Source organism: Podarcis melisellensis, assembly GCF_964234715.1.
Source record: "Podarcis melisellensis genome assembly, chromosome: 6".
NCBI classification, from domain to species: domain Eukaryota; kingdom Metazoa; phylum Chordata; class Lepidosauria; order Squamata; family Lacertidae; genus Podarcis; species Podarcis melisellensis.
Genome location: NC_138538.1, coordinates 72,490,194 through 72,503,353, shown reverse-complemented (window position 1 = coordinate 72,503,353; position 13,160 = coordinate 72,490,194). Strand labels below are relative to the sequence as shown.

Below are 13,160 nucleotides of genomic sequence, written 5' to 3'. Positions count from 1 at the left end.
GCCCAAGGTCACCCAGCAGCTGCATGTGGAGGAGCGGGGAAGCAAACCCAGTTCACCAGATTACAAGTCCAGCACTCTTAACCACTACACCACGCTGGTGTGCATCATTTAACCAGAGCAGAGAGGAACAGTGAGGCAGAAGCCTGAGAGGGCCAGGGGTGTGTTTCTGTTTCAAATACGTAAGGGGATCTCTACGACAAGTAGAGGATGGTGGGTGTTGTGGAACCGTAGGCTAAGTGCAGAACACCACAGCACTGTTTACATTTGGACACTACGAGGGAGAGCTCAAACGCTTCGAAACAACAGCAAGAATTTCATGACGGATATGGAGCAGCCAATGTCCAGCCAGTGTGCCAGAACTGGAACAAACATCCCCTCCGCCCACACCAGAAGTAACAGCCAGGGCCTTGGCTAAGGCAGAACAGGAAACTGACATGGGAAACCCAAAACCTGATCACTGGTTTAATTTTCCTGGCAGAAGCTGCTATTAAGTTATAAGCGGAAGAGGTTTCAGTGTTAAGCCTCCCCCATAAGGGCGTCTTCTGTGTGGATGGGAGGGTAAAATACAACAGAAGTGTTTTGGAGTGTTTTTCGTGATCACAGTCTCAACAGAAACATATCACAAAGGCCCCAGATAATCACAGTATTTGACTTTCCCTGGCAGCCATCTATAATGAGCTCTGTACATTTCCCCCTTAATTAATAATCTTCTAATACTATTTCCTGAGGTAGTTAGGAAAGGTAATGACATTCCAAGGGGAGTGTGCTATTCTGATGAGACTGCGGGAGAAAGGCTAGTCTTAATTAAATCTGGTTTCAGAAGCTGCCAGTTCTTTATCACAAAAACACTGTGTGTGGATGTCAGCCCCTAGACAGCTGTTTCCTCCATTTAAGGCTGCAAGGGAGGGGAGAGGAGGGATGTCTCATTAAACAGAGAAATTGACATTTAAGACTCCAGGGAAAGCCAAGAAAGCTGCAAGAATCCTTTCAAAGGAGCACATGAGCAAAAATGCAGAAATATGTTACAAGCAGTTGTGAAATGACAGGGTGGCATTCAAGGGTCAGAGTGCTGAGAAGTGTTGTTTACATGAGCAAATGATATACGCTCTGTCAGAATGGCCTACTTTTGGTGACCACGGCAATTAAGCGATGCCAATGGCGCTGGAAATCATTGCAATATGCTGAGATTTTTCTCCTTTCATGCAGAAATGTAGGGCATCGTCCAGAAGGCTAAGATTAAGGTCATATCAGCACTGGGAGACAGAGATTAAAATGAAAGTTGGAGACACAACCATTTTGTTTTTGTCATTTAATATTCATCGGCACCCGACATTTCCTATCGGCCTTAACAAAAGGAAGTCAATAAAAGATACAAGGCCAAAGAGAATATTTTTAGATAACATTATTATTTGCCTGCATGGTGACGTTTTTAATGCAGCTTTTGTTTCTTGTTTACTTTTCTTCTTTTATATTGATAATTCATATTTTTGATGGTTTTGTAACTTTTATTCCATTATTTCAATATTGCAAAGCCACCTTGTGAACATTTTGCAGAACTGAAATGCTGGAGAACTTCACTCAGTGGGGGCCAAGCTTGTATACTAGCTTCTCCCTACCCCAGTCTCCTCTAGGCATTTAGGCTTTTTCCTCCAACACCCTGAGCCCTATGGCTCTTATTGAACCCCCGCCCCCAGTCCAACAGCAAAATGTTTGCCTTTATGAGAGAACCATTACAGCCACCATTCTGAAATTTGGCAGGCTTCATCCCCTCAGAAGAGCTCACAATGCCTGCAAATTGTATGCCATTCTGGCAAAAAAAAAAAAAAGTGTTATACGCCTGTCCTTGGGGTTTTTTTGTTTTTTTTAAAAAATCAAAGTTGAAAGGTGCCCTAAATGAAAAGCCCTGGATTTATTTGCCCACAATTTGGCAGGCTTAATCCACTCTGGAGGGGTTTCTGTGCCTGTAAATTTCTTTCATTTTGGCCAAAATTGGGGAACAATGCATTTTTAGAATTCCCATTGCAGGGAACGGGGCACCCAGTTTGTAAAGGGTGGGCTTGGAATCAAGAGCACAAATTGAAGCAGAAAGAACAGAGTGTCACTCAAAAACAGATCAGATTTTATTGGGGGGGGGGGAATGTGTATGTACAGATACAAAGTGATTCTTGGGACCTGTGCACTCCCCTTATCAAGTGCCCATTCATTACCCTGGTCCTTTCCCTGCAATGATAACTTCCAAGAAAGTGTCACCCCATGCGTGAGGAAACTGCAAAAAACTTTCAGTTAGATTTCGGGTTGTCAGGTATGAGAACCATAATACAAAACATTTAAGTTATGCTTTGCCGGACATGCCAAATTGTAAACCAGCTGAACACAGATGCCGTCAAATATTTTGCTTGTAAAATTCTGAGGATAATTAGATTCAAGGAAATAGATTACTAATTCAATAAATGTACGTGTTTAACATGCAAGGGTTTATGTAAGTGGTGTCTTTTTGCTGATGAAATACTATTTGATTGCCAGAGCGATCACCCCAGGAGCTTTTTCTTCCCTGAGCCAGCCCTGCGTGACTTTGCCAGGCTGGGATTTGATTAGATCCCAGCCTCTCAAAGCGGCTTGGGGAGGGCGGCATGAGAAGGACGCCATGCAGCCTTCAAACACAGCCTTTCCCCTGAGGGGCTGGGATCGAATGGCACATGACTGCTGCATCCTTCTCACATTGTCCTCCCTAGAGATCAACCTCAGAAAGCCTGACCCAGAAACTCCAGCGGGTGCAGAATGCCGTGGCAAGACTCCTTACGGAGTCCTCGCCACGGGATCCCAGGCCACAGGGAGGTTAGGCTGGCCTCAACCAGAGCCAGGGCTTTTTCGACTGTGGCCCCATCTGGTGGAACGCTCTGTCACAAGAGACTAGGGCCCTGTGGGACTTGACATCTTTCCACAGGGCCTGCAAGACAGAGCTGTTCCACCAGGCCTTTGGCCAAGGCACAGTCTGACCCCCTCCTTTAGTAATCCTCATAGAACTCTAGCCCAATGGTTGCCATTAATCTGATTTGAATTGATTTTAGAATGAATTTCAATTAATTGATTGTGATTTTATGTAAACTGTGTTACTTTTACTGTTGTTGGCTGCTCTGAGCCCGGCTTCAGCTGGGGAGGGTGGGATATAAATAAATAAATAAATTATTATTATTATTATTATTATTATTATTATTATTATTATTATTAAACATCTTATGTCCAAGATTGCTGTTTTATTTCTGTATGAGAATGAGTTGAAAGAAAGAAAGAAAGAAAGAAAGAAAGAAAGAAAGAAAGAAAGAAAGAAAGAAAGAAAGAAGACTACATATAAAAGATCCTATATTTAAAAGACAGGAAGGGAACAAGTCTGCCACAAAACACACAGGGGACCATCATGGGACTGGTACATGCCAGTAACAGGTTCTTTTTTAAAGTATGTTAACATTTACAGAGACCAGAACAGTTTACAGACCAGAACGCTGCTAAAGAGGCCTTTTTCTTCAACTTAAAAGGTTTAACAGGGTGGTTATGAATAGAAATAGGAAGGGTGTTCCACCCAGAGGAACAGAGTTACGGAAAGCTTTCTTCCAGAGGTTCAGGGCGTGGAACTTCTTGTACGAGGGAGAAAGACAAACAACATTTGCCACTTGCTACGGTGTAGGATTATCTCAGCAAATGTCCCAGGACAACGTCAAGAGATATGTTCCCACTAGGCAGAGGGAGCTATAATCACTTAGTCCAAGGTTTTAAAATCATTTCTCTGAAAAGACAAAACAACTACGGCTGGAAGAATCTGTCAATTTCAGTTCTCATTTTTTCAGTTTTCAGTTTGTTACATTTCCACATCAGCTTGCCATTAGAAAGAGAGTCCTCAAAAAAGGGTCAGCATTTTAGTGTGCTTTTCTCCCAATACACCCATTTTGTAATCAGACACAACACAATGAAAGTTAAGGTGTTTTCTCATTAAATACATGAATTTAGTGTATTACTGTGGTTCACCCTTCTTGTTGTGCTGTAGTGTTCCTGCTATGGAGGGCCCAACCAGCGCCAGATTCAGGGAAGTGTTGGTGCAAAATTGAGAAGATCCATTTGGGGACACCAAATTTTGGCCTTGCACAGGGTGTCATGTCACCAAAGATTACCCACCAGCCCTCCCCAAATCAAGTGCCTCTGCCTCTGTTTACATACCGTTCAACTATCGCAGTAAAACTGGAATCTCCCATTTTTATTTTCATGTGAGAGTTTGGTGCCCATTTGGGGTGCCACAGTCTCACCTCCCAAAAAGTGTGTCTTTCAGGACCATGATCTCATGCAGGTCATGTGACTTGTGTGGGAATGCCTTTCTGGAAGACACGTGTCGCAGTTTTTCACCTCGACGTGTTGGAGGATATGTTGCTGTGGGAATGTTTAGGGATGCGGGGAAGGATATATTGTCTAAGATATCCCATCCCAACTTGTCTTTACAAGTTCAACAAAATCAGCAGAGTTAACATTCCCCTTTTATTTAAACACACGCATAGCAGATAGCTTGCTCAGCCTTGCTAGAGTCTCTGTAAATATTTCCTGGTATTTTCCACATTTGTTGTTGCTGTTGTTTAGTATTTAGTCGTGTCCAACTCTTCATGACCCCATGGACCAGCGCACGCCAGGCACTCCTGTCTTCCACTGCCTCCCGCAGTTTGGTCAAACTCATGCTGGTAGCTTCGAGAACACTGTCCAACCATCTCGTCCTCTGTCGTCCCCTTCTCCTTGTGCCCTCCATCTTTCCCAACATCAGGGTCTTATCCAGGGAGTCTTCTCTTCTCACGACGTGGCCAAAGTATTGGAGCCTCAGGTTCACAGTCTGTCCTTCCAGTGAGCACTCAGGGCTGATTTCCTTAAGAATGGAGAGGTTTGATCTTCTTGCAGTCCATGGGACTCTCAAGAGTCTCCTCCAACACCATAATTCAAAAGCATCAATTCTTCGGCGATCAGCCTTCTTTATAGTCCAGCTCTCACTTCCATACCTCTCTATTGGGAAAACCATAGCTTTAACTATACGGACCTTTATTTTCCCAATTAAATCCTTCCTAAAATAAGATGCTACACAGTCTTCTGTAAAGTATAAAACATTTGCTCACAAGTAATCATCTGTTCACACAAAGATTCCCAGAAGGCAGACTTATTAAAAGGTTAGAACATAGTTTAAATGTGGTCACTATCTCCTTGTGGGAGAAAGCCCCCCTTTTCTTCTCTTGGCCTGGAGCCAAGGGTGCATCTTAGTAGTGCTGTTGTTAAGATGGCATCGATAGGGACAAGAGAGACAAGATGGTCACCAGCCTGTGATTCTGGCTCTTTTACTTCAGGAGAGGCCACGCCCATCTCAAGTTACACATAGGAAGTTTCGTCTCAGTCCTGGATAGCAGGAAGTTCCGGCTGGAGGACTGAGACAACCATCATGTCTACTCTAGCAATGTTGTGTTTGACTGCACCTGATTCTTACATCCCACAGTTGCAACGACTCCTCCCCTCCCTCTGGTTCAGTACCATCATAAGAAGGTCTTGGAGCTCAGGCAACAGGCTTCCTGTTTCCTGAGGCCTGAGACTTCCTTGCAATGGTGATGAGGAAAAGGCTCCAGCATGGTCAATGGTCCTCAGATTGTCCATCGTTGCATAAGACAACTGCTCACCTTTGCCTTCTCCATCACTTTAAATGCAGTCCCATTTCCAACTGTGTGGACCTCAGTTTTTCCTCCAAGGATCTCACAAGGCAGTGAATATGGTTCACTACCTCACAGTTCCATCATCTCAAGAGTCTTGGAAAGTTAGACTGAGAGAAAGTGAGTGGGCCACTAGTGAGCTCCATGGCTAACAATGTAGTCCCAACTATGTCTACTCAGAAGTAAGCCCTGCTGAATTCAATGGGGTTGGGCCACAAGACAACTGATGACTGCATGCCACTAGAAATAAAATAAATAATAATCAAAGCATCCACCCACAGAAGAGACTGTGTATCACCCCATCTCTCCTTGACTCATTGCCCTGGCCTTGTATTCTGCTTGGAGAGGGTGTGGAGATGCAGAAGGATCTGCCCTCAGAGGAGGCTCTCTCTGCTATTTCAACACAAGTCTACATGCTTTGGGCTTCCTTTCTCCCACTCAAGCCAGGAGGCTTTCTCAGAACAGTGATTCATGGAGAAACACAGAGGCTGGGCCCTGGTGTATGTTCGCGTGTGTTTATGTATTTCAAATGCAGCTCGGTGTTTCTTGTATGCTGCCTTGGAAGGATTTATATCCCAAAAGGCAGGATATGAATTCTTGCAATAAATAAATAAAAGCATGCTTCCAATTTCCATTCAAAAATGAAAGTGATTTCGTCTCCTGATCAGCTCTTTAAAATTAAACACGTAAAAATAAAATACAACAATAATAATGTTTTATATCAGGCTTGCAGAATTGGGGGAAGCAGTCTTAGAAGATGTTAAAAGCTGTGGGTGGTGGGATATCAGGTGCAATTCTGATGTACTGGTACCAGTCTGTGTACCAGTTATTTAAAATTGCCTTTAGGATCAAAATATCCATATTCATGTTCAGCTGCTGGTGTTGCCATGAAAATCACCTATGGGTTTTTTTTTATTTTTTAAAAAAAGATTATCTAGTCTGCAAGAGCCCCGCCCACTACCTAATACAGTTGTTTCGTTATTTGCTCTGGTAATACATCATGAAAGCAGACTCCTGCGGTAAAAATAATCCATTATGAAATAGAACTGAATACAAAAAGCATGCAGTGAGGGGTGGGCTCCACAAAAGAATGCAATCAGCCTGCCAGATCAAATTGACTACAAATGTTGCATTCATAAGTCAACATCCGTTAGGTCAAAAGAAACGTTTGCTCAGTATCTGCTACAGAGAAACGAAGGTTGGAAACAGTTTTCAGTAGATCGGGCTTCCCAATTTGGACAACAGGCTTGGTAAAAATAGCTGTAAAGGAAACTATTTTAATTGTCACAAATCTCACCAACTCTTTTCCAGGAATCTTACAGAGACCGTGCCTGTTGAAGTTTCTGAGCTATCTCTATGTGATATCTTGGTTATGGCACCATCATAGACAAAGTGGGCTTAAGGCCAGACAAAACGACAGCTGGTCCATTTCTCCCTTTTGCCATGCAAATCCAATTCAGAATTGGATTAAAGTAAATGGTGGGAAAGGGATGCGAGTGGTGCTGTGGTCTACTGAGCCTAGGGCTTGCCGATCAGAACGTCGGTGGTTTGAATCCCTGCAAAGGGATGAGCTCCCGTTGCTTGGTCCCTGCTCCTGCCAACCTAGCAGTTCAAAAGCACATCAAAGTGCAAGTAGATAAATAGGTACCGTTCTGGCGGGAAGGTAAACGGCGTTTCCGTGCGTTGCTCTGGTTTTGCCAGAAGCGGCTTAGTCATGCTGGCCACATGACCTGGAAAAACTGTCTGCGGACAAACATCAGCTCCCTCAGCCAGTAAAGCGAGATGAGCGCCGCAACCCCAGAGTCGTTCGTGACTGGACTTAACTGTCAGGGCTGCTTTACCTTTTTTAAAATGGTGGGGAAAGAACATACAGTAGTGATTGAAGGGGGGAAACTCCAACTATCAACAAGTGAGGAAGCTATTGAATGAATTTTTACAACATGACTCATTTGAAAAACAGTGACATTATTCTTAGTCTGCAATGATATCTATGCAAACTAATCTGAACATAAAACCTACTGAAACTATTAAGCAAACTTTGCGCTCAGTCTATGTTTCCTCATGTATACCTGACAGTAAAACAGATTCTCCTCCCTCTTAAGTATGGGTGAGGACTGAAATATCCCTTCTTTAGCAACCGGCAGAGTGATATGATGTTTGCAGAGGTAGAACATGCCCTGATTGGCTGGGTAGTTCTAAGTGAGTTCTGTCCTCTGCATGTTTGGTTCAGTGCCTCACTGCTATGTGCAAGGCTTTGATCCTTTCTCCTCAAATTATACACCAGGGGTTTTTGTTTCTTTGTTTCTGCACTCAAGTGTTATCAAATTTATTCTCTTTCTAAGCCTTGTCTGGATTATTTAAAAGACTTTGCTAATACCTACAGCCATGCTTGGTTTAAAAGAAAGGCAAATAACATAAAAATGGGGAAAGAAAAGATGCTGACTTGTTCACTGAAGATTTATAATTATACAAAAGTAGGGGCAAGCAGATAGTCTGTGATTTAGCACCACTATGCAATTCACTTGCTATATAATCAACTATGGAATCAAAACAGAAATTTTGCAAGCAACATGTAGCAATTGGAACACCTTATAAAAGGGCAATACCAAACCATATTAACCATATTAATTCCTCTGGTTATTGTGTCTTTTAACAGCTGGGTGTTGGTGGTGGTTTTGTTTTTGGGTTTTTTAAAGAAAGTGACTGGCTAGGTCTGAAACTATTCTGCTACTTAACTTTGGCAGAGCCAGAGACCCTAGAGGGAGGATAAAGCAGGAGTCTTCAAATGCTTAAAAAGTTCTTTTGTAAGATAAAATACCAGCTGTTCAGTATGACCAAAGATGGATAGGCCAAAAGCCTGGGCATCAGGTTACAGGGAGGACAAGTGTGGCCAATTATTTGGAAATTCTTTGTGCGTGATTTTGCAACAGGACTTTGACTTAGGTAAAAAAAGTAAAACTGATTGCTGGAAAACAATCATTTCTACTTCATTTTATTTATTTTGGGTATTCGGCTAAATCATACTCATGGTAGACTAAGTCATACTCATATCTGTATGATTTATTGTGTTCTATCTTACAGAGTTTAATTTTAAATTATTAATATTTATATGCTTTTTTATTGCATATGTCTGTATTTCTGGTCTGGTAGGCCCATTGCTTATTGACTTCAGTGGGCCTGTTCTGTGTTGGATGCCACCTTTTAAGTCTCTTTAGGCTTCTTTTGGATCCTCTCTATTATTATTATTATTATTATTATTATACCCTGCCCACTCAGATAGTTGTTTGTTTCCTTGACATCTGATGGGAGGGTGTTCCACAGGGTGGGCACCACTACCGAGAAGGCCCTCTGCCTTCTTTAGAAATAATTGTTCAGCCACTGACAAAACTTTAGAATATTAGAACTTGGTTTCATCTTCTGATCAGCTCTTTAATATTAAACACATAAAAATAAAACACAGCAACAATAATGTTGTAAATTGCCTTATCCTTCCTTTGTGGTCATCAATCTGCATAATTTCAGCTTTGTGGGAAAGATATCAGGTCTACAGCACAGTGCTTTGAGATGAATAATGTAGAACGTCACTTTTTGTAAACAGAGGCCACATTCACATAATAAATTTAAAGCCCTGTTGTGCCAATTTCACAGTTTGTCCTAGAGAATCCTGGGAACTGTGATCTGCTAAGGGTTGTGAGGTGGCCCCAACTCCACCCCTCCCACTTCCCGAGCTACAATTCCCAGAGTTTCCTGTGAAGAAGGAGTTATTGTTAAACCATTCTGGGAATTGTAGTTCTGTAGGAGGTGAACGGAGGTCTCCTAACAGGCGTCAGCACTCTTAACAAACTATAGTTCCCAGGGTCCTTTGCAGGGGGGAGGCATGACTGTTAAAGTGGTATAACAGTGCTGCAAATCCCTGGCACCAGGTTGAGGAAAGCTGAGATACAGTGATAGAGAATGTTTTGCCTGTTCATTACTACTTGTAATTCAGATAATAATGCCACAAAATCTATGTGCTATGGACAAGTGACACTGCATTCCCTTCAACATTTATCTGATGAAAATAGGGACACCCCATTCCATTACAACAACAACAATTTTATTATTTATACCCCAGCCCCTCTGGGCTTCTTCCAACATATCATTCCCTCCAACATTTCTCAGATGAAAATAGGGATGTCCTATTCCTCCATCATCATCATCATCATCATCATCATCATCATCATCATCATCATCATCATCATTATTATTATTGACTGCTTTCAACACAAAAACATAATAAAACATGAAACATTTTTTTAAAAAAAAAAACCTTCCCTATACAGGATCCCCTTCAAACACCTCAGGGGTCAGATAACTCCATACCCTCCAACATTTCTCCAATAAAAATAGGGACATCCTATGGAAAAGTGGGACATTCCAGGATCAAATCAGAAACCAAGATGGCTTCTGTAAATCTGGAACTGTCTCTGCAAAATAAGGACACTTGGAGGGTCTGAACATATATAAAAATATAATAAAACACTAAACATTAAAAGACCTTCAGATGTCTTCTAAAGCTTGTATAGTTACTTATCTCCTTGGCTTGGGGGTCACATAACTCCATACCCTCCAACATTTCTCCAATGAAAGTAGGGATGTCCTAAGGAAAAGTGGGACATTCAGGGATCAGATCAGAAATCAGGACAGCTTCTGTAAATCCAGGACTGTCTCTGGAAAATAGGGGCACTTGGAGGGTCTGGCACAGCTTCACTGCACATTTTTCAAAAAAAAAAAAAGCATATACTTATTCCCATGTTCATTTATATTTGAAGAGATTGTGAAGTTACATGATACCAAAGGCGCAGAACAATTTCAAACCAACTCAGATTACACTTTGAAGAGATTTGTCAGTCTTTTTGCAACGAGCAGATATTATTTTTCATCATTCTACCTGTTTTGCAAGTTTTGTGTGTATTTTTAGAATGCTTGCCCTTTTAACTTGGAAGATAAAGAACTTGCTCAACGTTCTCAGTCGTATAAAATCACATTCAGCTTCACAGTTGTTGAAAAAAGGCTCAGCTTTACTTTCAGAGTATGGAAACTCCCCTATAATGAAAGGGGGAACATTAATTTTCTATGTATAGAAAAGATCAGGTCCTTAATAATTCTGAATTAACACTTTCTTCTTTTCTTTTCTAAACACTTTTAATTTATATCCTGCCCTTCAGTGTATGCTAAAAACTCCCAGGTCACCTTACAAAAGACAACCTGATCACTATGAGTAGGTTATGGCCCCACATACACAATGGAACTTCATAAAACCATAGAGCTGGAAGGAACTTTTGAGGGTCATCTATAGCCCAACCCCCTGCAATGCAGGATTCTCAACATATGGTTCCCCCATCCAATTTGAAACCATAGCAGACCCTGCTTAGCTTTGCAAATGTACTGGTGCTTTTTCTTTTTAATTGTTGCACCACTGGGGGACTTCAAAACTTTAGGGTCTATATATATTGCAAGTGATTCTTGCACCAAATTTCAAATTGTCAGCTCAAAGCATTGCCATATTGGTGACCTAGAGAACCATTTTCTGTGACAGACAGAGTTCATATTGCTCTGTCCAAACTCCTGCCAACCTAGAAGTTTGAAAGCACGTCAAAGTGCAAGTAGATAAATAGGTACCGCTGTGGTGGGAAGGTAAATGGCATTTCCGTGCACTCTGGTTTCCATCACGATGTCCCATTGCACCAGAAGCGGTTTAGTCATGCTGGCCACATGACCCGGAAAGCTGTCTGTGGACACACGCCGGCTCCCTCGGCCTGAAAAGCGAGATGAGCACCGCACCCCATCGTCGCCTTTGACTGGACCTAACTGTCCAGGGGTCCTTTCTCCTTTAATGCTGCCTCTGCAGAGGCCAAGGCATGACTGTGGCAGGACTTGCCTGATTCTCTTCTTGCTTACCCCAACCCCAAATTCCTCACCACAGGGAGATGGGGTGGCAACCAAGGTAGGGGGTGGTTCTGTTAGCACTGTACTGCCAAATGGTAGCCACTGACATTGGTAGCACACAGCACACTGACTGTGCCCCACATACACACAGCTGGTACATACATTGTACACAACTGTACAATGCTATAAGAACCTGCTATACAGTGGTACCTCAGGTTAAGAACTTAATTCGTTCTGGAGGTCCGTTCTTAACCTGAAACTGTTCTTAACCTGAGGTACCACTTTAGCTAATGGGGTCTCCCGCTGCCGCCACACGATTTCTGTTCTCATCCTGAAGCAAAGTTCTTAACCTGAGGATACTATTTCTGGGTTAGCGGAATCTGTAACCTGAAGTGTCTGTAACTTGAAGCATCTGTAACCCGAGGTACCACTGTATACTTCTATCACTAGATTATAAAATGTTTTTAAAGCCTACATTTGAGTTTAAATTTAAATTTAAACTCAGTGGATAGGTCGGTTGGTTAGAGCATAGTGCTGATAACGCCAAGGTTGTGGGTTCAATCACCATACGGGACAGCTGCGTATTCCAGCATTGTAGGGGTGTTGGACAATGATCCTCAGAGTCCCTTCCAACTTAATTCCATGATTATAAATTACCACACACAGAGACAACACTGTGGGACGGCAGCATTTGGAGCTTCGTTAACTATGGAGCCCAAAATTTGGGATCCCCTCCAAACGGCTGACAAATTTTTGCAGGGTTTCATAGCAAAGAAAACACATTTTGCAACACATGCCCCCCCCCAACTGAGTATTCGAAATTTCAAGGTTTGTGGTTAATTAAGCTAACATCTGGTGTAGTATAGCAGCTAAGGACTTTGAGGGAAAGTTTGAAGCCAGCGAAAGAGAGCTCTGTTACAATTTAGGTTGTGATCAGGTGACCTCAGGCCAGCTAATTCTTCACAGCCTCGAGCCCTCATCTGTATTATGGGTACAAGTTATAAAGTCTGCCCTTACAGGGGCAGCTGTATGGGTTACAAAGGAAAAGCTTTAAATACTACAAAACTGCTAATTATTCTGATGACGGCATCTCAATGAACATTAAATGAGGGGTATGGCTTAAAGATGTCAGGGATTTACATTTCACCTCTTTATAAATAACTCCTACCATTGCGCATTAAAGAACTCCAGCAAATATGATTTGCTGGGGGGAGGGGTTGGGCAGTTAACGGTTAATCTATGGCATGCCAAGTGTGCATATGATTACGACAAAGAATTGGCAGCTGCAGAAGGAAAAGGGCTTGTGTTCTGCCGTTCAAACTTGTCAGTCAACTCATGCCAGTATTCTGGATGTCTGCCTCCCTAGCACACCCTCATTACATGTGTCTGTCTGAGCCGACTTGCTCATCTGTTCGGAGACACACCACATAAGTCGGGAATTCTCGCTCCTCTGTGGGAATTAGATCATAACCCTTCAGAAGCATTTGCCTCGTCGCCCTCCTCCTCTTCCAT

The 13,160-nt window shown here is 42.4% G+C and overlaps 1 protein-coding gene across 1 annotated transcript in view; it reads left to right on the top strand.

Moving 5' to 3' along the window:
• Positions 1-13,160, top strand: part of PALMD (palmdelphin) — a 57,336-nt gene that overhangs the window by 18,599 nt on the left and 25,577 nt on the right. The gene's annotated exons all lie outside the window — the stretch shown is intronic.